Source organism: Hyla sarda, chromosome 4, assembly GCF_029499605.1.
Source record: "Hyla sarda isolate aHylSar1 chromosome 4, aHylSar1.hap1, whole genome shotgun sequence".
Classification (NCBI taxonomy): Eukaryota; Metazoa; Chordata; class Amphibia; order Anura; family Hylidae; genus Hyla; species Hyla sarda.
The window spans coordinates 371,496,572-371,523,054 of record NC_079192.1 but is presented as its reverse complement, the minus strand read 5'-3'; the positions used below and the strand labels follow the sequence as shown (position 1 = coordinate 371,523,054).

The 26,483-nt window shown below is 41.3% G+C and overlaps 1 protein-coding gene and 1 long non-coding RNA gene across 8 annotated transcripts in view; one reads left to right on the top strand and one right to left on the bottom strand.

The window, feature by feature from the left end:
- The window catches only part of LOC130267277 (protocadherin alpha-C2-like), a 374,990-nt gene that overhangs the window by 219,107 nt on the left and 129,400 nt on the right, over positions 1-26,483 (bottom strand). The gene's annotated exons all lie outside the window — the stretch shown is intronic.
- LOC130267279 (uncharacterized) overlaps positions 25,470-26,483 on the top strand; it is a 56,856-nt gene continuing 55,842 nt past the window's right edge. For both annotated transcript variants that reach the window (XR_008843124.1, XR_008843123.1), the window contains exon 1: positions 25,470-25,696. This is a non-coding gene — a long non-coding RNA (uncharacterized LOC130267279). The remainder of the gene's footprint in view (positions 25,697-26,483) is intronic.

Sequence of the window (26,483 nt, the reverse complement as noted above, 5' to 3'; positions counted from 1 at the left end):
TACAAGTTGGGACCACGCTATCTTGGTCCTTTCAAAATTTTGTGTCAAATTAATCCTGTCTCTTATAAACTTCTTCTTCCTCCTTCTCTTCGTATCCCTAATGCCTTTCACGTCTCTCTTCTCAAACCACTCATCCTCAACCGTTTTTCTCCCAAATCTGTTCCTCCCACTCCTGTTTCCGGCTCCTCGGACGTCTTCTCGGTCAAGGAAATTTTGGCTGCCAAAAAGGTCAGAGGGAAAAATTTTTTTTTAGTAGACTGGGAGGGTTGTGGTCCTGAAGAGAGATCCTGGGAACCTGAGGACAACATCCTTGACAAAAGTCTGCTCCTCAGGTTCTCAGGCTCCAAGAAGAGGGGGAGACCCAAGGGGGGGGGTACTGTTACGCCGAGCGCTCCGGGTCCCCGCTCCTCCCCGGAGCGCTCGCTTCACTCCCTCCGCTGCAGCGCTCCGGTCACGTCCTCTGACCCGGGGCGCTGCGATCCTGCTGCCAGCCGGGATGCGATTCGCGATGCGGGTAGCGCCCGCTCGCGATGCGCACCCCGGCTCCCCTACCTGACTCGCTCCCCGTCTGTTCTGTCCCGGCGCGCGCGGCCCCGCTTCCTAGGGCGCGCGCGCGCCGGGTCTCTGCGATTTAAAGGGCCACTGCGCCGCTGATTGGCGCAGTGGTTCCAATTAGGGTTTTCACCTGTGCACTTCCCTATATTACCTCACTTCCCTTGCACTCCCTTGCCGGATCTTGTTGCCTTAGTGCCAGTGAAAGCGTTCCTTGTGTGTTCCTTGCCTGTGTTTCCAGACCTTCTGCCGTTGCCCCTGACTACGATCCTTGCTGCCTGCCCCGACCTTCTGCTACGTCCGACCTTGCTTCTGCCTACTCCCTTGTACCGCGCCTATCTTCAGCAGCCAGAGAGGTGAGCCGTTGCTAGTGGATACGACCTGGTCACTACCGCCGCAGCAAGACCATCCCGCTTTGCGGCGGGCTCTGGTGAAAACCAGTAGTGGCTTAGAACCGGTCCACTAGCACGGTCCACGCCAATCCCTCTCTGGCACAGAGGGTCCACTACCTGCCAGCCGGCATCGTGACAGTAGGCCAGCATTAGTGGCTTTAATCTGGCCCCGAAAATAATTTATTTGTTCATGGTCAAAGAATATGTGATAAAGGAATTCAGACCAAAATTTTGATCAAAAGTGGATACTGTGTAGACATGTAATCCAGGTGGGTTGTTTTCTTTAATGAAAATTGTGTCCACTGAAAAATCCCCCATGAAGGTCAGGGTGACTTTAAAGGGTACAGACCTAACAATGCGACAACTAACGTTTCCATTTAATCCTGAATCCTGGTCATGAACACTGATGATGCCATCTGTTGTTCCTTGTCGTTTCAGACACAGAAACTGATAATGATGTCACTATCATCTCAGGAGGGTTGTCATTGACTTCAACAGTCACGATAACTTTAGCACGACCAAGAAGCTGAAGATCTCAATTATCAATGGCATCAACCTGAATTTCATACATTTTTGATATTTCAAAGTCCACTTTACCTATGACTCTTATTTCTCCTTCATCTTTATCTAGACTGAAAACATTACAGTTTTACTAAATGCATATGAAATTTCACTATTCTTCCCTCTGTCTGTTGCATTCAACTTTACTACTAATGTTCCTTTTGCTGCATTTTCAATTACATTGCTTTGATAAAATGGTTGGTCAAACATAGGAGCATTATCATTGAAATCTTCTACGTTGATGACTATATGGGTTGTACCACTTAGTCTTGGTTTGCCTCCATCATATGCTATAAGTGTCAGGTCATGAACAGACTGCTCTTCTCTGTCTAAGGATTTCTTTAGCACTAGTGACAGTGATCTGATTTAAATATATATATATATATATATATATATGTAAAAGTAAAATACTCACTTGCAGTGAGCTCAAAGTTTATTATGGAATTTGTTCCAAGATCTAGATCCACAGCTCCCTCTACATGGAAACAAGATCCTGTAGGCATTAGTTCTGAAATTATTACACTACTCACGCTGGAGGGAAATACTGGACTATTATCATTTATATCTTCTATTTCTACATCTACACAAAACATCTGCAAAAGGCTTATCTACAATAACCTGTAGAGGAATACTGCAGATCTGCATCCCTGAACACATTGACTCTCTGTCTATTGTCTCTTTCACAAACAGGATTCCATTCTGCAGATTAACCTGGAAATATTCACTCTCATCTCTAGAGACAATATGTAACATTCTGGAATTAATCCCGAGATCCTAAACAATTCTCCCAACAAAGATGCCATGCTTGGATTCCTCCAGGATGATATAATGCAGCTGACTCAGGACAACATCCCACGATATTTGTAACAAAAATTATGGATTAGGCTCCTTCTTGCATCGTATTTTTTTCTTTGAGTGATCATTGCTTACAATTATTAAGGTTAAAGGGGACCCCAGAAAATAAGGCACTCACAGCATCTGAAGATACAGGAATTGGAAAAAAGATCTATCATGGCTGCTCTCACAACATTCGGCTATAGTGGAATATAGTCAAGCTTGACAGAGTGTCTGAATTCTATTTTGCAACTTAAATGTAAGTAGATATTTTAAGTTAGTTTATAGATATAAGAGCTATTTTGATTATTATTTTATAAATTAGTTGTTTTTTTTAAAGTTAAAATGCATGTATTTTTTATTTATTTGCCACTCAATTATTGTAGTGTCAACTCTGTGCTTTTCATGTGTCATTGGAGATGATGCATGCCAAGTCTTACAAAAATGAAATAAATCAGTCTATACTCTACAGTAAAAATGATATGTGTTCTTTATTCTGTGGGTCAATACGATTAAAATGATACCCCTGATTACATACTTTTCTATTGTTATTGCCCTTAAAAAAACAAAAGATTTGTTGGCTATGGTCCTGTCAGACTAGTAGGCAATAGACTCGAGCTGCCCAAATGACACCTGTACCCACAGTTTCTGTCAAAAGGCTATGTAAGAGAAGAAATTGGGGCTCAGGGTCATGAATACTGAATAAAATATTGTTTATTAGTGTTGAGCGGCATAGGTCATATTCGAATTCGTGATATTTCGCGAATGTATGGACGAATATTCGTCATATATTCGCTAAATTCGCATATTCGTAATGTTAGCATATGTGAAAATTAGCATATAAAAATTACCATAAGCGAAAATTAGCATATGCAAAAATTAACATATGCAAATTTTCGCATATGCGAAAATTCGCTCGCCAGTTTCACACAGTAGTATTAGAGCCTTCTTTACACCACACAAGCTGGAAGCAGAGAGGGATGATCACTGTGATGTGTACTGTGAAAAAAATACACAAATATTCGTAATTACGAATATGTAATGCTATATTCGCGAATATTCGCGAAGTCGCGAATATGCGATATTTGCGAATAAAATTCGTATTGCGAATATTCGCGAGCAACACTATTGATTATTAATAAAATATATTGTGTATATATACTAAAAATAAAAATAGCATAGAAAGTAAATTAACCCACAAGGGCCCTGTGAGTCACAGGACACAACACACAATATATTTACTTAATAAAGAATATTTGATTCAATATTCAGGAGCCCCAATTTCTTCTCTTACATGCCTTTAATACTTAAGGATGAAGGTTTTTCCGTTTTTGCATTTTCATTTTTTCCTCATCACCTTCTAAAAATCATAACGCTTTCAATTTTGCACATAAAATTCCATATGATGGCTTATTTTTGTGCCACCAATTCTACTTTGCAATGACATTAATCATTTTACAAAAAAATCCACGGCGAAACGGAAACAAAAATTCATTGTGCGACAAAATAGAAGAAAAAATTTAATTTTGTAACTTTTGTGGGCTTCTGTTTCTACGTTAAAAATGACACCTTATCTTTATTCTGTAGGTCAATACGGTTAAAATGATACCCTACTTATATAGGTTTGATTTTATCGTACTTCTGAAAAAAATCATAACTACATGCAGGAAAATTTGTACGTTAAAGATTCTCATCTTCTAACTCCTATAACGTTTTTTTATTTTTATGCGTACTGGCCGGTAAGAGGGCTCATTTTTTGTGATATGTTCTGAAGTTTTTACTGGTTCCATTTTTGTATTGATCAGACTTTTTGATCGCTTTTTATTAATTATTTCATGATATAAAAAGTGATCAAATATACGCTATGTTGGAATTTGGAATGTATCTGCGCGTACGTCATTGACCATGCGATTTAATTAATGATATATTTTTATAGTTCGTACGCCGCCATACCACATATTTTTATTTTTATATACACAGGTTTTTTTTATGGGAAAAGGGGGGGTGATTCCAACTTTTATTAGGGAAGGGGTTAAATGACCTTTATTAACTTTTTTTCTTCACTTTTTATTTGCAGTGTTATAGCTCCCATAGGGGGCTATAACACTGCACGCACTGATCTTTTACACTGATCCCTGCAAAGCCATAGCGTTGCATGGATCAGCGTTATAGGGGCTCGATTGCTCAAGACTGTAGCTCAGGCTTGGAGCAATCAAACGCCGATCGGACGTGACGTAGCACGGTGAGGGGGCCTCCGCTCGCGTCCTAGCTGAATTGGACATTGCGAATTTATCGCAATAGTCCCGATCAGCCCGACTGAGCTGCCGGGAAGCTTTTACTTTCATTTTAGACGCGGCGATCAACGATCGGTGCCGCACACTATAAGCCCAGGGTCCCGACTATCATTAGCCACCGGGACTGACCTAGTATGATGCCGGTATGACCCGGTTTTAAATACCGGGACTGGACGTAGGGTGTACAGGTACGCCCTACATCCTTAAGGAATTAAAAAAGTTGCAAACTTTTTACCCAAATTAGTATGTTTAAAATCCTTCTATTTTGATGACCTATAACTTTTTAATTTTTCCGTATAAGCAGCGGTATGAGTGCTAATTTTTTTGCGCCATGATCTGTACTTTTTATTGATACCACATTTGTGTATATAAAACTTTTATTAATTTTTATATTCATTTTTTAAAAATAAAATGTCACTGAAAAACTGTAATTTTGCACTTTTTTTCACGTTCACGACGTTCACGATATGGGATCAATAACATTATATTTTAATAGTTCGGACATTTACACATGCAGTGATACCCAATGTGTGTATTCATGATATATATATATATATATATATATATATATATATATGTATATATATATTTTTTTTTTACACTTTATGGGGGTAATATGGGAAAAAAAGGACATTTAACATTTTTATTGGGGGAGGGGATTTTTCACTTTTAATTTTACTTTTAATTTTACACTTTAATAGTTTCCATAGGGGACTATTTATAGCAATCCTTTGATTACTAATAATGTTCAGCGCTATGCATAGGGCATAGCACTGATCAGTGTTATCGGTCATCTTCTGCTCTGGTCGGCTCGATCTCAGACCTGAGCAGAAGACCCGTGGAAGGGGGCAGAGGCAGGTGAGGGGACCTCCATTCGCCGTTCTGGATGATTGGATCACCGTGGCAGCACTGCGGATGATCCGATCATCCCCATTTCTGACCGCACTCCCGCAGATTCCATGATCTGTATTGATCACGGTACCTGAGGGGTTAATGGCAGACATCCGCGCGATCGCAGATGTCGGTCATTACCGACAGGTCCCTGGCTGCGATCAGCGGCTGGAACCAGCCGCGCAAGATCCGAGCATCGCTCCGATGCTCGCGGTAATGTACAGGATGTAAATATACGTCCTGGTGCACTAAGTATCGCAGCACCAGGACATAAATTTACGTCCTTAGTTGTTAAAGGGTTAAAGGTCTAAAGAGTCTGAAGTCACCATAATGCATGTGTTATATAATCAAGCACACTATTTACAAAAGTTTCCTCTGTGACATAAAAATTCATATAAGAAAGTAAAATTAAAGCAGTCCAATTACAGTAACAGTTAAAGCAAGAAATAATAGTTCTGCTACCATGTAGCTTTTTCCTAGCCTGACTCCATTACCAGAACCCTCCCCTGTTTTAATGTAAGCTGTGTCAGCTCTGGTTTGTGCCAATGAAGTTGTTTGTATGACAAGGGGGATTTAAGGGGAGGGTTCTGGTAATGGAATCCGGCTGTGAAAAAGCTATGTGGTAGCGAAACAATTGTTGCCGTGCATTTCACCTGTGCTGAATAAATCCTGGAGACTGAATCGAGTACCTCCATGGCGTTTTCTTCACTTCATATGTTGGTGAAATTGTATCCTGTTTGACGGGGAGCACTGTGGGTCTGCATTCAGATGGCTGGATGTTCAAGGTCCAGCACCAGTGGAACCATACAGGGAAAAAGTAGAGAGGTAGTGCCAGCTAACTGTTATCTCCCTTGTTGCATTTGGGACTTTCTATCAAAATGCTAGAGCCCGCCAACTCAGACCCCGAGATGGATGACTCCCTGTTGGATAATGTTGGACACGAACAAGTAGATCCTGACACCACTGCAATTGCCACGGGTATAGCAAATGCTGACTTATTCTTTGCACAGTGTAATATCCAATATGTTCTGCAGGGACTTGGAACAACGTCTTTGGAATGCAAAGTGATCTCACTAGCTGAAAGAGAGGTCAAATTATTCTGGACACAAAACTCTTTGCAATCCTATTGCGCCCATGACCGAGCTCCACGAGGTCTCCGCAACTTTACAGAGATTTCTCAGTTTCATGATGAGGAACTTTTCATGCAAGCGTGAAAAGAGCTTCACGCAGAACATGCTTTGAAACTAACAAGATTGGTTGTGCACTGTACGGAGCAGGAGTATGCAACTATAACGGGAGAGTTGCTACGGGCAAAGACAGAGCTCAAGACAAGACTCACACCAGCTCAGTTTCAGATCTTCCTCAAACGTGTGGAAAAGAGGGTGATCCCTGTACAGGAAGAGGTAAAGGAGCACAAGAAAGAGAATTTCATTAGAGACAGAGCAGACTATGACTCCGGAAAAATATTTAATTGGCATCGGAACAATCCTAATCCATGACGCCGATGTGCAAGGACCACAGAAAAGGAATGAGTGTTGGACAATGGACTCTGTTTCTGACTCTAGCATGGAGCTTAACATCCAGGAAGACATGAGGACTGTTCCCACTGGTCAAGTGGCTAGGTTGGGCGTCACACCCAGAGGGTTAGCAAGAGACGAAACAAAGAAAGGTGGCAAGCGCAAACAGGTCTCCTGGAGATCATAGGAGCTCCTGCTGCACAAGACACCACAGGTAATTGTGACATCAGTATTATTAATCTTACTAGTACAGAATTGTCAGATGACTGTACCAAATTGCTTTCTAAGAGCCAAAATTATTGTATGAAACAGGACTTTGACTTCACTGAGTTTGAATTGGATTTACAGCAAGGGATAAGACATATGAATTTGTATAGTTCGGCACATTCTGACAAAGTGTCTAGTCAACATGATTATCCAGGTGAGTGGAGGTATGCTGGGATACAGTTTCTTATGGTCTGGTTACAGCGTCTGCGCATGACCTCATTGGAGATCTACGGGCTATTCGAGCTGGGATCCTTGCCCGATGACAGATTTTGTGGTGGGGTTCCTTCCCAGTTTAACCCACCCTTGCCCACTGGTTCACCTTAAAAAATATTTTGGAACACAGTGTCCTAGGATGTCAAGGCTCTCATTTATCCCTAAGTACTCAGGTGGAGAGAGGAGAGCCTTGAGGTGATTAAAACCTAGGGAAGATCTTATAATAAAGCCGGCAGACAAGGGTGGGAATATTGTCGTCATGAGCAAGGAGTATTATTTACATGAAGCGCAATGGCAGTTGGGAGATAGGACCATTTATGTTATCCTACCCTCGGATCCAACTAGGAGGTATCAGGATAATCTCAGGAATTTATTACGGGTAACAGTGGAAAGAGGTGTTCTTTCAGAATAATTTGCTAAAAAGATTATCCACTATCATGCGGAGAGACCACACTGGTACTCCTTACCCAAAACTTATAATTGGTGACAAAACCATCAGGTCGCCCAATTGTCACCGGGCGTAAGTCGGTGATGGAGGACTTTGACTTCACTGAGTTTGAATTGGATTTACAGCAAGGGATTAGACATGTGAATTTGTATAGATTTTTTTAAATCGGCACATTCTGACAAAGTATCTAGTCAACATGATTATCCAGGTGAGAAACAAGCTAGTGGAGGTATTCTGGGATATAGTTTTCATGGTCTGGTTACAGTGGCTGAGCATGACCTCAGTGGAGATCTACTGGATGTTACAGGGAAGCCCCAGTTGAGATCATCCTTACCCGATGACAGATTTTATGGTGGGGTTGCCTCACAGTTTAACCCATCCTTGCTCACTGGTTCACCTTTAGAAATACTTCAGGACAAAGTGTCCCAGGACATCAAGGCTCTCATTTATCCCTCAGTACCAGATAATCTCTCAGGTGGAGAGAGGAGAGCCTTGAGGTGGTTACAATCTAGGGAAAATCTTAAAATAAAGCTGGCAGGCAAGGGTGGGAATATTGTCATCATGAGCAAGGAGTATTATTTACAGGAACTGCAATGGCAGTTGGAAGATAGGACCATTTATGTTACCCTACCCTCGTATCCAACTAGGAGGTACCAGGATGGTCTCATGAATTTATTACAGGTATCAGAGGAAAGAGGTGTTCTTTCAGAACAATTTGCTAAAAAGCTTATCCACCCGCACCCGGAGAGACCATACTGGTACTCCTTACCCGAGACTCATAAATCGGTGACAAAACTGTTTAGTTGCCCGATTGTCGCCGGACGTAAGTTGGTGACGGAGGCCCTGTCCCATTATCTATACTGGACATTGCGTCCAGTACTGGATACCCTCCCATCCTACATCAAGGATATGGGGGATTTTTTGCAACATCTTGAACAGAAGTTCTGGCAGAAGGACTATTTATTGGCGACCCTAGATGTGGAGAGCCTCTACACCCGCATCCCTCAGGATGCGGGTGTGGAGGCTGTCAGACGCCAGTCTTAATCTGCGAGTCTCTTCATCTGCAGATTTCATCTGCGAGTCTCTTAATTTCATCCTTAGCCATAACACTTTTGTTTTTGATGGGCAATGGTACACGCACTCCGGTCGCCCCAACTTTCGCAAACATCTTTCTGGGCGACCTGGAGGAACAGATGGTCTTTTCCGTGTCCAATAGATTTTTGAGACATATTCGCCTATATATCAGTTATATAGACGATGTCTTTGTGGTATGGGCAGGTCCGCGAGAGGAATTTGAACAATTTGTACTGTACCTCAACTCCAACACAGCCAACATGACATTAACGAGCGAATGCAGCACCATCTCTGTAAATTTTCTATCAGTGAGGCCACAACATATACCAACCCCCCCGCTAATAATTCAATGTTAAAATTTGATAGCTTTTATCCACAACACACTAAGTAGTCTTTGCCTTATGGACAATTTGTCAGACTGAGACAGATCAATAGTGATATTGTTTAACCCCTTAAGGACTGAGCCGTTTTTCACCTTAAGGACGCAGCCCTTTTTTGCAATTCTGACCACTATCACTTTAGCATTAATAACTTTGGGATGCTTTTACCGATTATTCTGATTCTGAGTTTTTTAGTGACATATTCTACTTTAACACAGTGGTAAATTTTAGGGCTTCAAAGTTCAGCAACAATTTTCCAATTTTTCGCTAAATTTTTAAAATCGGAATTTTTTATGGACCAGTTCAGTTTTGAAGTGGATTTGAGGGGTCTTCATATTAGAAATACCCATAAATGACCCCATTATAAAAGCTGCACTCCCAAAGTATTCAAAATGACATTCAGAAAGTGTGTTAACCCTTTAGGTGTTTCATAGGAATAGCAGCAAAATGAAGGAGAAAATTCAAAATCTTCATTTTTTTACACTCTCATGTTCTTGTAGACCCAGTTTTTGAAAATTCACAAGGGATAAAAGGAGAAAAAGCCCCCCAAAATGTATAACCCAATTTCTTTCGAGTAAGGAAATACCTCATAGGTGGATGTCAAGTGCTCTGTGGGTGCACTACAAGGCTCAGAAGGGAAGGAGCGACAATGGGATTTTGGAGAGTACGTTTTTCTGAAATGGTTTTTGGGGGGGCATGTCACATTTATGAAGCCCCTATGGTGCCAGAGCAGCAAAAAAAACACATGGCATACTTTTTTGGAAACTACACGCCTCAAGGAACAAAACAAGGGGTCCAGTAAACCTTAACACCCCACAGGTGTTTGACGACTTTTCATTAAAGTCGGATGTGTAAATAATTTTTTTTCCACTAAAATGCTGGTTTCCCCCCAAATTTAACATTTTTGCAAGGGGTTATAGGAGAAAATGCCACCCAAAATTTGTAACCCCATCTCTTCTGAGTATGGAAATACCCCATGTGTGCACAAGTGCACTGCTGGCGTACTACAATGTTCAGAAGAGAAGTCACATTTGGCTTTTGGAAAGCACATTTTGCTGAAATGATTTCTGGGGGGCATGTTGCATTTAGGAAGCCCCTATGGTGCCAGAATAGGGAGAGAAAAAAACACATGGCATACTATTTTGGAAACTGCACACCTTAAGGAACGTAACAAGGGGTAGAATGAGCCTTAGCACCCCACAGGTGTTTGAAAAATTTCCGCTAAAGTTGGACAGGAAAATTTAAAATTAGATTTTTTTCACTAAAATGCTGATGTTACCCCACATTTTTCATTTTCACAAGGGGTAATTAGAGAAAAAGCCTCCCAAAATCTGTAACCCCATATGTGGAAGTAAAGTGCTCTGCGGGCGAACTACAATGCTCAGAAGAGAAGGAGCGCCATTGAGCGTTTGGTGAGAGAATTTGGTTGGAATAGAAGTCAGGCGCCATGTGCATTTACAAAGCCCCCCGTCGTGCCAGAACAGTTGACCCCCCCCTACATGTGACCCCATTTTGGAAACTACACCCCTCACAGAATTTAATAAGGGGTGCAGTGAACATATACACCCCACTGGCATTTGACAGATCTTTGGAACAGTGGGCTGTGCAAATGAAAAATAAATGTTTTCATTTTCACGGACTACTGTTCCAAAAATCTGTCAGACACCTGTGGGGTGTAAATACTCACTGTACTCCTAATTACATTATGTGAGGGGTGTAGTTTCCAAAATGGGGTCACATGTGGCGGGGTCCACTGTTCTGGCACTATGCGGGCTTTGTAAAAACACATGGCCTTCAATTTCGGACACATTCTCTTTCCAAAATCCCAATTGCGCTCCTTCTTTTCTGAGCATTGCAGTGCACCCGCAGAGCACTTAACATCCACATATGGGGTATGTTCTTACTCAGAAGAAGTGGGGTTACAAATTTTGAGGGGCTTTTTTTTCCTTTTCTCCCTTGTGAAAATGAAAAATGTAGGGTAACACCAGCATTTTAGTGAAAATTTGTCAAACACCTGTGGGGTGTTAAGGCTCACTATACCCCTTGTTACATTCCGTGAGGGGTGTAATTTCCAAAATGGGATCACATGTGGGTATTTATTGTTTTGCGTTTATGTCAGAATCGCTGTTAAATCAGCCACCCCTGTGCAAATCACCAATTTAGACCTCAAATGTACATAGTGCGCTCTCACTCCTGAGCCATGTTGTGGATCCGCAGAACATTTTACGCCCACATATGGGGTATTTCCGTACTCAGGAGAATTTGTGTTACAGATTTTGGGGGTCTTTTTTTTCCTTTTACCGCTTGTGAAAATTAAAAGTATGGGGCAACACCAGCATGTTAGTGTAAAAAAAAAATTTTTTTAACTAACATTCTGGTGTAGACCCCAACTTTACCTTTTCATAAGGGGTAAAAGGAGAAAAAGCCCCCCAAAATTTGTATCGCAATTTCTCCCGAGTACGGAGATACCCCATATGTGGCCCTAAATTGTTTCCTTGAAATACAATAGGGCTCCGAAGTGAGAGAGCGCCATGCGCATTTGAGGCCTAAATTGGGGGCTTGAATCTGCCACAAAAATACCCCACGGCAGTGTCTCCCAAACAGGGTATCTCCAGCTGTTGCAAACTCCCAGCATGCCTGGACAGTCAGTGGCTGTCCGGCAATACTGGGAGTTGTTGTTTTTCAACAGCCGGAGGCTCTGTTTTGGAAACAGTGCCATACAAGACGTTTTTTTTTTATTGGGGGGGGGGGGGGGGGGGACTGTGTAGGGATATGTGTATATGTAGTGTTTTACTTTTTATTTTGTGTAGGTGTAGTGCAGTGTAGTGTTTTTAGGATACATTCTCATGGTTGGGTTTACAGTGATTTTTAGCTGTGGCGTAAAATTTGCCGCATCTCAAACTTGCAGCAGAAAACTTGCTGTAAACCCATCCGTGTGAATGTACCCTGTACATTCACATGGGGGGCAAACCTCCAGCTGTTGCAAAACAACAACTCCCAGCATGCACTGACAGACCATACATGCTGGGAGTTGTAGTTATGCAACAGCAGGAGGCACATTGGTTGCGAAATACTGATCGTTTGTTATTTACCTTAGTACTTCGCAACCAGTGAGCCTCCAGCTGTTGCAAAACTACAACTCCCAGCATTTACAATCTCTCAGTGCATGCTGGGAGTTGTATTTTTGCAACAGCTGGAGGCATACTGGTTGCAAAACACTGAGATAGGTCACAAACTCGGTTTCACAACCAATGTATCTCCAGCTGTTGCAAAACTGCAACAATCAGCATGCATTGACAGTCAAAGGGCATGCTGAAAGTTGTAGTTTTGCAACAGCTGGATGCACACTACAACTCTTTGGTAGTCTGTGCATGCTGGGAGTTGTAGTTGTGCAACAGTGAATGCACACTTTTTCATATAAAAAATGTGCCTCCAGCTGTTGCAAAACTAGAACCCCCAGCATGCACAGACTACCAAATGTCATGCTGGGAGTTGTAGTTGGAACTACAACTGTTGAAAAACTACAACTCTTTGGCTTTGCATGCTGTGGGTTGTTGCTAGACAACAGTAGGAGGTGAACAGGCTTCACCTCCTGCTGTATCTTGCCGCCACTGTATCCTGCTGCCGGGACTGATCCTGCTGCTCCTGTCGCCGCCACCGATCCTGAGGGGACCCCCACTGGACCAGGGCAAGGTAGGAGACCCCTGCGGGTGCCGATCTCCACTCCGCTTGCTGTCCCGATCACCGCCCAGCAGGTATATGATTGGTCGGTCGTTCCGACCGATCGGTCACGTGATCGTGAGGCGGCACCCATGCCACCTCACTCCAGACAGGTATGGGTGAATGGGGCTGTCTCTGACTTTTTTTCCAGGGCCCCGGGTCACCAGAGACCCGATTGACCCAGAATAGCTGAAAATCGCAGGTCTGAATTGACCAGCGATTTGCCGCGATCGCCGACATGGAGGGGTCTCAGGACCCCCCTGGGCAATATGCCGGGATGGCTGCTGATAGATATCAGCAGTCATCCCGTTCCGATCACCGTGTCCGGAGATGCGGTGATCCAGGAAAGCTGTGCCGTAAATGTACGGCGCTATGCGCTAAGTACTTCTTAGCAACACCGTACATTTACGGTGCATGTCCTTAAGGGGTTAATTTAATTCACAGGAGGATTTTTTAAGTAAAAAAATTACAAGACTGTGGATATCCTACTCAACTTATCAATTAAGCCCGAGAAAAGCATTGAAAAGGGACCGCAACCAGCTACTGTATCCCTCTGGGAGAGAGAGGAGCAAGAAAGAGAGGGAGAGTTTCTCCTTAGTATGTCAAATGCGATAAGAACTGTGATTCATAGAAACTGGCACAATGTATCGAGGGATGTGGTCATCTCTGAAAAAGCAAGTCACAAACCCGTGGTGGCTTTTCGCAGGTGTAAAAATATCAAGGATGTTTTGGTGAAAGGACAGATGAAGTAGATGTGGAGTGAGAATTGGCTCCAGAGATCAGCCACACCAGGTAACCACAAATGTGGGAGTTGCCAATTCTGTAGTCGAATGATCCCTGTCTCATTCATTCAGTTAGGGCAATATGTACATAGAATCAAGGATTTCTTTATCTGTCATACTTGTTTCATTGTTTATGCAATCGTTTGTGATTGTGGCCGATATTACATCGGCAAGACAATCCGACCGATGCATTATCGTTTTAGCGAGCATGTACAGGAACGGGAGTAGGAACTCCCTGACATAAAACATATGCTAGATTGCCATGTGGATCCATTAGCAACAGGAGGAGATCACAATATGGAACTGCTAAAATGTGAAACACAACTAATTCTCAGATCCGAAGCATTAGGCCTGATAGGATGCAATGAGCACAGTGACCTAAATAGTTTTGTCCGAGATTAATAATGCTAGTGCTATATAATGATTGGTATAACATGTAGCGCTGCCTTGAAACCCACTCTACAATTTAATACTTATTTTAATAATATTTGTTTGTTATGTTTTAATGTGAGCTGTGTCACCTCTGGTTTGGGCCAATAAAGTTGTTTGCATGACAAGGGAGATTTAAGGGGAGGGTTCTGGTAATGGAATCAGGCTGTGAAAAATCTACGCGGTAGTAAAACAATTGTTGCCCTGCATTTTACCTGTGCTGAATAAATCCTGCAGACTGAATCGAGTGCCTTCATGCTGTTTTCTTCACTTCGTATGTTTTTTGGAATTTTATCCTGTTTGACGGGGAGCACCGCTGGTCTGCGTTCAGATGACTGGATGCTCAAGGTCTAGCACCAGTGGTGCCATACAGGGATAAAGTAGAGAGGTAGTGGCAGCTAACTGCTATCTCATATGTTGTAAGAAATAGCCTATTGAAATATTATTCTTTGTATTCATTCCTCAAATGAGCAACTTGCCATTACTATGGTCTGATTTACATGTTTGGTTTAATGCTACAAAAGCTACTATACTACAAATTTAGGCCAGTTTGGAGCAGCTATAATGAAGGTATTTTTTAATACCTGGACCTTCTGCAGTTCTGAAGAATGGCGCTATTGTAATCTAATATGTTTAAGTTAAATCACAAAAGCATTGGTTATAGATGCAATAACGGGGATGCTAAAATGCACCTATAATGATGCCCTAGGAAATAAGCATTACTTTATGGGAGGAATTAATCAAGCCTTGTACCATATATACTCGAGTATAAGCCGAGTTTTTCAGCACGATTTTTCGTGCTGAAGACACCCCCCTCGGCTTATACTCGAGTGAACTCTCCGCCCTCAGTGGTCTTCAACCTGCGGACCTCCAGAGGTTTCAAAACTACAACTCCCAGCAAGCCCGGGCAGCCATCGGCTGTCCGGGCTTGCTGGGAGTTGTAGTTTTGAAACCTCTGGAGGTCCGCAGGTTGAAGACCACTGCGGCCTTCGACATCATCCAGCCCCCTCTCACCCCCTTTAGTTCTGTACTCACCTCCGCTCGGCGCTAGTCCGGTGCTGCAGGACTGTCCGGTGAGGAGGTCGTCCGGTGGGATACTGGTTCCGGGCTGCCATCTTCACCGGGGAGGCCTCTTCTCCACGCTTCAGGACCGGCACCGGAATAGTCACGTTGCCTTGACGACGACGCAGAGGTACGTTCATTACCAACGTTCCTCTGCGTCATCGTCAAGGCAACGCCTCTATTCTGGGCCCGAAGTGCGGAGAAGAGGCCTCCCCGATGAAGATGGCAGCCCGGAACCACTATCCCACCGGACGACCTCCCCACCGGACAGTCCTGCAGCACCGGACCAGCGCATAACGGAGGTGAGTACAGAACTAAAGGGGGTGAGAGGGGGCTGGATGATGTCGAAGGCCGCAGTGGTCTTCAACCTGCGGACCTCCAGAGGTTTCAAAACTACAACTCCCAGTAAGCCCGTACAGCCGATGGCTGCCCGGGCTTGCTGGGAGTTGTAGTTTTGAAACATCTGGAGGTCCGCAGGTTGAAGACCATGATGATGACATGTGGTAATGATGACAAGGGGATGATGAAGGGGGGGGGTGGGATTATGACAAGGGGATGATGAAGGGGGGATTATGGCAAGGGGATGATGAAGGGGGGGGTGTGGAATGATGACAGGGGGATGATGAAGGGGGGTGGGATGATGACAAGAGGATGATGACAAGGGGATGATGACAAGGGGATGATGACAAGGGGATGATGAAGGGGGGGTGTTGGATGATGACAAGGGGATGATCACAGGCGGTGATGATGAAGGGGGGATGATGACAGGCAGTGATGATGAAGAGGGGGATGATGACAGGGTGATGATGATGAGGGTGTTAATGATGGGGGTCTGGATGATGACAGGGGGGGATGATGTATTTCCCACCCTAGGCTTATACTCGAGTCAATAACTTTTCCTGGGATTTTGGGGTGAAATTAGGGGCCTCGGCTTATATTCGGGTCGGCTTATACTCGAGTATATACGGTATGTCATTTTTCTGGCTTGAAAAAGCTTTGCTTGAAAATTCTTTTTAGTCTCTGATATAGTGACAAGGCTTTGGTATAAAAGGGTGTGGTTTAAGCATAGAGGCCGACATTTATCAATGAGTTTACACCTTTTTTTCTCCGTACAAAAGGCGCTATTTTAGCGCACTGTGTTGCTTTGCGCCTTTTGGTGGTAGAATATTTTAGTCATTCCAGATGTTTTGGAGTAGCAGTACATGCTTTTCAATTCAGCGTATGCCGTGGACTGAAATGTATGAATTGCACCTTTTTGTAAAAAGGTGCAAAAAAGGCGCAAAGCCACTGAAAAATGTCTAAAACTGCACCATCCCAGACCTGGCGTGTGTTTACCTGCACAAAATTTATCAAATGCTCTGTGACCATTTAATATATTTGGTGCTCCTACACATTACCAGCACACAAAAAAAGGGTGTAAAAAAATGCGTCACTTACACCTACAATGATAAATGTGGGCCAGAGAGTTTTTAGCCACTTATTATATGCAACTGATTTATTTATTTTTTTCAATAGGCAGATGTAGCGGCTATCAATATGATCATGTACTCTGTCTTCATGGAGAGTCACAGAACATACATACAGAAGCAGGGATTTCTGTTTCATCCCAGACTCCCTGCCCCTATACATTATTAGGCAGTAATAAATGCAATGCTGTATGCATCACTGCTCACCTCATAGCTCCTATCTTGTTGTGCTTCAAACAACAGTGTACTGTTTTATGCCAATCTCACGCTGCTACAATACTACTGCCATGTGTTACATTTGTAGAATATTCATGATACTTGCATATGCATTAACTATATAATAAACTGTTATGATTAGAATGGCTGTCTTTAAGTGGAAAATTAGCCAATAAAAATGTTGAAATCAATAGGGAGATCAAATTCCCTATTGATTCTTTTATAAAAAAAAATGTATCAGCAAAGTACACAAATTAACCATACATTAAAACCATCTGTCTGCTGAGATTTACCTGTATAAAGGGGTACTCCGCCCCTAGACATCTTATCCCCTATCCTTTGGATAAGATGTCTGATCACGGGGGTCCCACTGCTGGGGACCCCCGCGATCTCTCCTGCCGTACATCAGCAGCCTTGAGCATGTTTGCTCCATGGCTGATGACAGGCGATACGCCATCATGCCCCCTCCCATAGACTTGCATTGAGTGGGCGGGGCGTGACATCACAAGGGGGCAGAGTCTTGATGTCACAAAACACCGGCCCCGAAGTCATGACCCTTCAGACACGGAGCGAATATCACTCTGTGCAGCTGCCACAGGGGAATGTCTGCATGAGAGATCCTTTGGATAGGGGATAAGATGTCTTAGGGCCTTTAAACCCCACTAAAACATGCTAAAAGAGACAACTGCCATTAGGGAATACCACTGCCATAGACTGAATTTAAAGCGTTACTCCTCTCCCCAGCATCCGGAACATTGAGTTCCAAACGCTGTGTGCGGGCTTCCATGTTCACGCCGCTCCCTTGTGACGTCACGGCCTGCCCCCTCAATAAATGTCTATAGGAAGGGGGTGCGACAGCTGTCACGCCCCCTCCCATGGACTTGCATTGAGGTGGCAGGAAGTGACGTCACATGACGAGGCGTGACGTCAGGAGGGGGTGGGCATGAACTCGGAAACCCACACATAGCGTTCGGGACCCAATGTTCCAGAAGCGGGGTACCGGAGTAACCCCTTAACTCCTTCAGGACGAAGGGCGTACCTGTAGGCCCCTCCCCTGGTCACGGTGTTTAAAACGGGGTCACACCGGGTCAGTCCCGATAGCTGGGACCCTGGGCTAATAGAGTGGCACCTATCGTTGTGCCGCGTACTATTAACCCTTTAGACGTGGCAATCAAAGTTGACAGCCACGTCTAAAAATGAAAGTAAACATTTCCCGGCAGCTCGGTCGGGCTGATCGGGACATCGCGATAAAATCGCGATGTCCCGATCATCTAGGACGTGGGCGGAGACCCCTTACTTTGCTCCGTCGCGTCCGATCGGCGTTTGATTGCTCCAAGCCTGAGCTACAGGCTTGAGCAATCGAGCCCCTACCTCGCTGATCCATGCAAAGCTATGGCTAAGAGATCAGTGTGTGCAGTGTTATAGCCCCTATGGGAGCAAAGGTCATTTAACCCCTTCCCTAATAAAAGTTTGAATCACCCCCCTTTTCCCATGAAAAAAAACCTGTGTAAATAAAAATAAACATATGTGGTATTGCCGCGTGCGGAAATGTCCGAACTATAAATATATATAATTAATTAAACCGCACTGTCAATGGCGTACGCGCAAAAAAATTCCAAATTCCAAAATAGCGTATTTTGGTCACTCTTTATATCATGAAAAAATGAATAGAAAGCGATAAAAAAGTCAGATCAATACAAAAATGGTACCAATACAAACTTCAGAACACGGCACAAAAAATGAGCCCTCATACCAGCCCATATGCAGAAAAATATAAAAGGTTATAGGGGTTAGAAGATGAGAATTTTTAACATATACATTTTCCTGCATGTAGTTATGATTTTTTTCCGAAGTACGACAATATCCAACCTATATAAGTAGGGTATCACTTTAACCATATGGACCTACAGAATAAAGATAAGGTATTATTTTTACCGAAAAATGCACTGCATAGAAATGGAAGCCCCCAAAAGTTACAAAATTAATTTTTTTCTTCAATTTTGTCGCACAATGAATTTTTTTTCCATTTCGCCGTGGATTGTTTGGTAAAATGACTAATGTCACTGCAAAGTAGAATGGGTGGCGCAAAAAATAAGCCATCATATGGAATTTTTTGTGCAAAATTGAAAGCGTTATGATTTTTAGAAGGTGATGAGGAAAAAATTTAAATGCAAAAACGGAAAAACCCTGCGTCCATAAGGGGTTGAGTAGATGGTACAGGTTAAAAAAAACATCCACATGAATGCCAAGATTCAAGGTTTCCTAACAGAACATTGTCCAGAACAATGCATTGTATCTGCTGAATATTCTTTTCATTACGTGTGTGTGTGTGTATATATATATATATATATATATATATATATATATATATATATATATATATCTTTCATCATTTTTTTAATTTCTTATATATTAATATTTTACATTATATATGGTCCGTATATATATGATACCACTATCTACTAATTGAACAGCACAAAAAATGAGTATCCGATTCCACTTTTATTGTAAACGCATGTCACCACTTTTGAAATGTATCCTAAATGTATTTTATTTATTCATTTTTATATGAATCACTTTGTACTCATCCTACATGATAATATGTAATTAATCAGTTGCTGATCGCTACCCCCGTCGCACTACAATCGCACTTCTCCACTCAAACGACATCTTGTAAATGATTGTGCGTCCTCGCCAACCATGCCAACCACAGGTACCGCATCTGGTATATGTTTTATCCTGTGTATATATATATATATATATATATATATATATATATATATACAAGCTATATTTGGTTCCATATTGTACAAACCTGACAAAGCGAGGGTCCCCTTGCGAAACATGTTGTTTTTACCTTTGATACCACTGCGCCCCTGAGAAAAATGCAACAGAACGAGTGGGAACTTAGTGTACACCGTACCTCTGACTACCATCTTGAAATTTTACCTAACCCTCCTTTCTATTGCTGGTATCTGCTGCTTAAAGGGGTATTCCAGCAATAAATAAACAGGCCTTTTTTCTTTCAAAAACAGCGCCCTCCTTGTCTCCGCTTTGTATGTGGTATTACAACTTGGCTCCATTCACTTCAATGGAACTGAGCTGCAGAACCACACCCAAACTGGAGTCAAGGAGGGCGCTATCTTTGAAAGAAAAAAGGCATGTTTTTTTATTCCTGGAATACCCCTTTAAGGGCAGCATTACTTTATCTCACTTCATGCATATATTTTTTCCTTATTATGTCCCTTTGATATGGTTTGCACTGTTGACAGACAGAAAACAACAACTCAATTTCAGCAGCTGATAATTATTGAAAGGATTAAGATTTTTTAATAGAAGTAATTTACAAATCTGTTTAACTTTCTGGATCCAGTTGATATAAAAAAAAAAAAGTTTTTTCCTGGAATACCCCTTTAATCTGAAGCACTTGATTCTATGATTGCGGAAGCATTGATACAAACCCCTTAGGCATCGGAAAAGCATCCATTTTCTCTGTGAGATAAGCAATATGTATACTCCTGGAATGTTCATTGTGTTATATTACTGCCAACACTGATGACCGGGCTTTGGATGCCTTTTAATCTTACCTATTCCCCAGGTAAGTAAACATACACATCTGGAGGTCTTTTAAGGGTATTTCTAATGATGGTCACAACAGCAGGATATGTTTAAAGGACAACTGCAGCGGCATTACACTTATCCCCTATCCACAGGATAGGGGATAAGTGTTTGATCGCGGGGGGTCCGACTGCTGGGTTCCCCCCGATCTCCCCAACAGGGCGCCGCCATAAGCGCTCATGGTGAGCGCTAAGGCGCGTAGCGTCGACCTAGAGGTCGACGGTGACACCCCGTCTCCTCCCCGTCCCCATACAGTTCTATGGGGGATGTGGGGAGGCACGAATGCTGCCTACCCGCCTCTCCCATAGAGATGTATGGAGGAGGCATGCCGGCCGCAACGTCATGCTGCGGCTGGCACGCCCCCTGCACGGGACAGCCACAGCCCCCTACAGGAGATCGCCGGGGGCCCCAGTGTTCGGACCCCCCACGATCAAACACTTATCCCCTATCTTGAGGATAGGGGATAAGTGTTTGTAATGCTGCAGATGTCCTTTAAGACTCACTGGCACTTCTGAGCCTGAAACTTGCCCCAAAACTATCATGATCTGCAGAAATATCGATCTTAAATTAAATCCTTCTCCAGATCCAAATATTTTGGGGGGAAGTCTGGGGCTCAAAAATCCCAGTGAATTTTAAACAGATCTACTATCCTGCCACTGTGACCATTATTAAATGTATGCCTTAAGAAATAAACTGTAGGTGCTTTTGGAGATTTTTAGGGGTGCAATACAGCTTGTGTGTTCTAACACTTTCATAGCCAGCATTAACTTTTTTTTACCTACTATCACTATATGCATCAAAGAAACTTTGGTCCCCATGACCCTGTTATTGGTTCTTCAGTTGACTTTTCTCGGACCACTTTTTAGTATGTTCTAACAACTGTATATTGAAAACTCCCCACAAGACCTGTTGTTTTGAGGGGCCTTGACCCAGTTACTGTATCTATCCATTACAATGTAGATATTGCCAAAGTCACTCAGATCACTACACTTGCCCATTTTTCTGCTTGCCAAATAAAAACCTCAAAAACTGATGCTTCACTTTAGTACATGCAAAATTTGAATGTAAAATAAAATTTTATGCCAAGACAAACTATTTTAATCCCTTAATGCCGCAATACGAAAATGTACGTCCTGGTGTGGTGGTACTTATGGGGGATCTGATCACCCATAATGGCGGACATAAGTCCCCTCACCAGCCTCCGTCTGTCTCCAGGGGTCTTCTACTCTGGTCTGGGATCAAGCAGACCAGAGTAGAAGATCACCGATAACACTGATCAGTACTATGCCCTATGCATAGCACTGAACAGTATTAGCAATCAAGTGATTGCTATAAATAGTCCCCTATGGGGACTATTAAAGTGTAAAAATAAAAGTAAAAAAAAAGTTTTATAAAATAAAAATAATTTGAAAAATCCCCTTGGTATTGCCGCATGCGTAAATATCCTAACTATTATCATATAATGTTAATGATCCCATGTGGTGAGGGGCGTGAACAATAAAAAAAGTTCAAATTTGCTGCTTTTTTTTACAGTTTATTCCAAAAAAATTGATAAACAATGTATTAAAAGTTTTATATATGCAAATGTGGTATCAATAAAAAGTACAGATCAAGGCGCAAAAACTGAGCCCTCATACTTCTGGTTATACGGAAAAATGAAAAAGCTATTGGTCAGCAAAATAGAGGGTTTTTAAAGGTCCTGATTTGGTTAAGGTTGCTATTTTTTTTTAAAGCAGTACAATAATAGAAAAGTATGTAATCATGGGTATCACTTAAATCGTAATGACCCACATTTCCCCACACAAATAGATTTTTTTTGTTGCGTCATACATTTTATGGTAAAATGAGTATTACAAATGTCATTACAAAGAACAACTGGTCACACACAAAAAAAAAAAAAGCCCTCATACTCATCTGTTGATGAAAATATAAAAGAGTTATGATTTTTAGAAGGCGAGGAGGAAAAAACAAAAACTTAAAAATAAAATTGTCCTTAAGGCCAAAATGGGCTGAGTCCTAAAGAGGTTAAAATGATTGTCCCATAGAAGCACTGGTACGATGCCACACAATCACCATAAACCAAAATACAGAGTACAGTTCAAAACCATAAATGCTATAATTCAGGCTCTGTGTATATAAAATGTTTATTAGTATCGCTTTATAAAAGTCATATCGTCTTTTTAAAAATATTTTCTCTTTTTTTCTATATTTAAAGTTGCTCTACATTTTATGTGTTCATTGATTTGTGTTTTTACCTATTTTATCTTGTTTATATTTTTTTACTAATAGTATTCATTTGTTTAGTTTAAAAAAAATGTTTATATTAAGTATAAAACAGTAAACATATTTTTTTCTTACAAAATAGTAGAATTTGTTTTCTTTATGTAGCCTTACCTGATAGGCAGTGTTAAGTAAAGCTGCTTGTGGAGTGACTTGCTCTTCATTCCCTGGTGATTGAGAGTTATTTGGAGTGAAGACAATTAAGTCACTTTTAGGTCTGAATGAGTTGGAAGTCATTTTATACTGAGTGTGTTGGGAATACATCCAGCTCCCTCCAGTGTTGGAGCAGATTTTGTAATTTTCTTTCAGTTCATTGACCTCATCTCTATATTTTTGCCATCTTAAAACAGTAAACACTATTAGAGTAATGAGAAATATACTTGATATGACACAGATTGCAACAACCAAGTAAACATTTGCATCAGAAAACTCATCACCATTCCGCTTTGTCTCTTGATTATCAAACTTTAGTTCTTCTCCAGACTCCACCACAGATATGATAATTTGTGTTTCTGCCGTCATGGCTGGTTCTCCATGATCATGAGCTACTACATGCAATCTAAACTCATCATTGTCTGAATCTGTAAATGATCGCTTTAAAGTAATTTCTCCAGTTTGATGTGCAATGGTAAATGGTGATTTCCCAAATCCTCCAAGGTCTTTTAACTTATAAAACGTCCAAGCATTGTATCCAGAATCCAGATCTACGGCCTTTACTTTAGTTATCAGGTGTCCGGGTTCTGCTGACTTTGAAGCTTTAATTGTTAGTTCAGAATGAAGTGGGGTGAATGTAGGAGCATTGTCATTAATGTCTTCAATAAATATGTTTAGCGTAAGGTTAGAGCTGAGTGCTTGTAGACCAGCATCAGAGGCCTTTATGTGACACTGGAAATATGCAATCTGTTCATGGTCAAATGATAGCAAAGCAAATACCTTTCCATTCTCTGGATTAATGGAGATGTAAGAAGAAATGGGAACCCCATCAATTGTGCGCTCCCAAATTGAATAAGTAATAAAAGAATTCTGCCCAATATCTGGGTCAAGGGCTGACGCTGTATGTATATGCAGCCCTGGTGGGTTGTTCTCCTTAATGAATATTGTGTCTATTGGCTGGATAAATCTTGGAGCATTGTCATTGACATCACTAATATCTATTTTCAGAGTTTTTGAGGTAGAAAGGGATGGAAAACCTTCATCTCTTGCAGTAATTGTAACCTCATATTCATCTTTCACCTCTCGATCCAAAGGTCCATTCACAGTCAAAGAAAAATCACTCATAAAGGCTGGATTTACTTTAAATGGTGAAGGCTCAGAAATGTAGCAATGGACTTTTCCATTTGATCCAGAATCTTTATCATGGACACTGATAATGGCGACTGTTGTACCTTGTGGTGAATCTTCTGGAACAGGAACTGATAATGATGTCACTGTCATCTCAGGAGGGTTGTCATTGACATCTACTACAGTCACTAGAACTTTACAATGTCCCACAAGCTTAAGATCTCCATTATCAATAGCATCAACCTGAATTTCATACATATTAATAGTTTCAAAATCCAGATCTCCATTTACTCTAATTTCTCCTGTATTCTTGTTTAAGCTGAAAATGTTAATTGCCTCTCCAGATGCCATATTGCTAAATTCATATAGTATTTCACCATTTCTTCCCTTATCCAAATCTGTGGCATTTAGCTTAAACACCAAAGTTCCCTTCATGGCATTTTCATTAATGCTACATTGGTAAAATGGTTGATCAAACACAGGAGCATTATCATTAAAATCTTCTACAGTGATGACAATCCGTGTGGTTCCACTCAGTCTTGGTTTGCCTCCATCATATGCTGTAAGTGTTAGATTGTGCACTGACTGCTTCTCTCTGTCTAGGGAATTTTTCAGTACAAGTTCTAATGATCGGATTTGATTCAAATATTTTTGAAAATCTAATTCAAAATACTCACTTGCACTCAGCTCATAATTCATAATAGAATTTGTTCCAAGATCTGGATCTACAGCTCCTTTTATTCTGAAACGAGATCCTGTAGGTCTGACTTCTGATATGACAAGATCACTTACACTGAAGGGAAATACTGGACTATTATCATTTATATCTTCTATTTCTACATCTACACGATACATCTGCACAGGCTTATCTACAATGACCTGAAGAGGAATAATACAGAAGGGTGTATTTGGACACAGCATTTCTCTATCTATTGTCTCTTTAACAAACAGGATTCCATTCTGCAGATTAACCTGGAAATATTCCTTCTCATCTCTAGAGACAATATGTAACATTCTGGAATTAATCTCACCTATATCCAGTCCAAGATCCTGAGCAATTCTCCCAACAAAGGTGCCATGCTTGGATTCCTCCGGAATGATATAATGCAGCTGACTCAGGACCACATCCCATGATATTTGTAATAAAAACAAATGGACCAACCTGTTCCTTGCTTGATAATCCTGTCTCTGATTGAGCATTTCTTAAAATCAGTAAAGATAAAGGTGATGATTTGTCCAAAATTAAAGGCACTAATGCTGATGGAAGAACGAAGATATTGGGGGAAAAAAATCTATCATGGCCGGACTTCTTTGAGCAAGAATTTCATTCAATGATGCAAAAATGCATTTCCTCTTTCACTGTTGCAATTAGTTGGTGAGGAGTGCCATCTAGTGCTCAATTTTCAGGCTGCATGTCAGGTATGGATCTGTGTCTTATATATTGTTTAAACTATAATTTGTATACATATTTTATTTGCAATTAATAATAAATCTCTATTAAATTCATTAATTAAAATTTTTTTTATTTTATATATTTTGGACAATATTTTTTTCTAACACCTAGTGAATTTTTCATAACTTTCGAGTTTAGTCAGAATGAATTCTCTGAGAATATAGTGTATGATAATCTACCAAAATGTATGATGATCTACCAAACTAAAGAATCATAGTACTGTAACATTATAATGATGATGCTGATGATCTCCTAAAGATCTACTTTTAGCTCTGTTTCTAAACAATATCAGAATCTTCTTCCAGGTTCTTTTGAGTCAACAAGTTTACACATTTATGTAATTGTTTCTCTCATACAGCAACACTTTATGAACACTCTTCCCATTCAGCAATGTTTGCCATGTTTGTAACTTTTTTTTGCATAAGTAATTGTACTTTTTAACTCTTACACTCTTATTTTTACAATAAAATGTACTGCAAAACTGAATATTTTATGGGGTCAGAAATTGCAAAAAAAAAGTTAGTTGGATTTCATTTTTACTGTTCTCTCTACAGTAAATGTTGTGTTTTTGAAAATCAGTACAGGTATAGCCATACCCAATTTATATATTTTTGGTTATGCTTTACTACTTAAAAAATTTTAATCACCTAATTCTGACCACTATAACTTACCCCTACAACCTACCACATGTATACATTTTTTGAATTTAGAGAAAAGGAGGGGATTCAAATTTGTATTATTGTGGGGGATTAT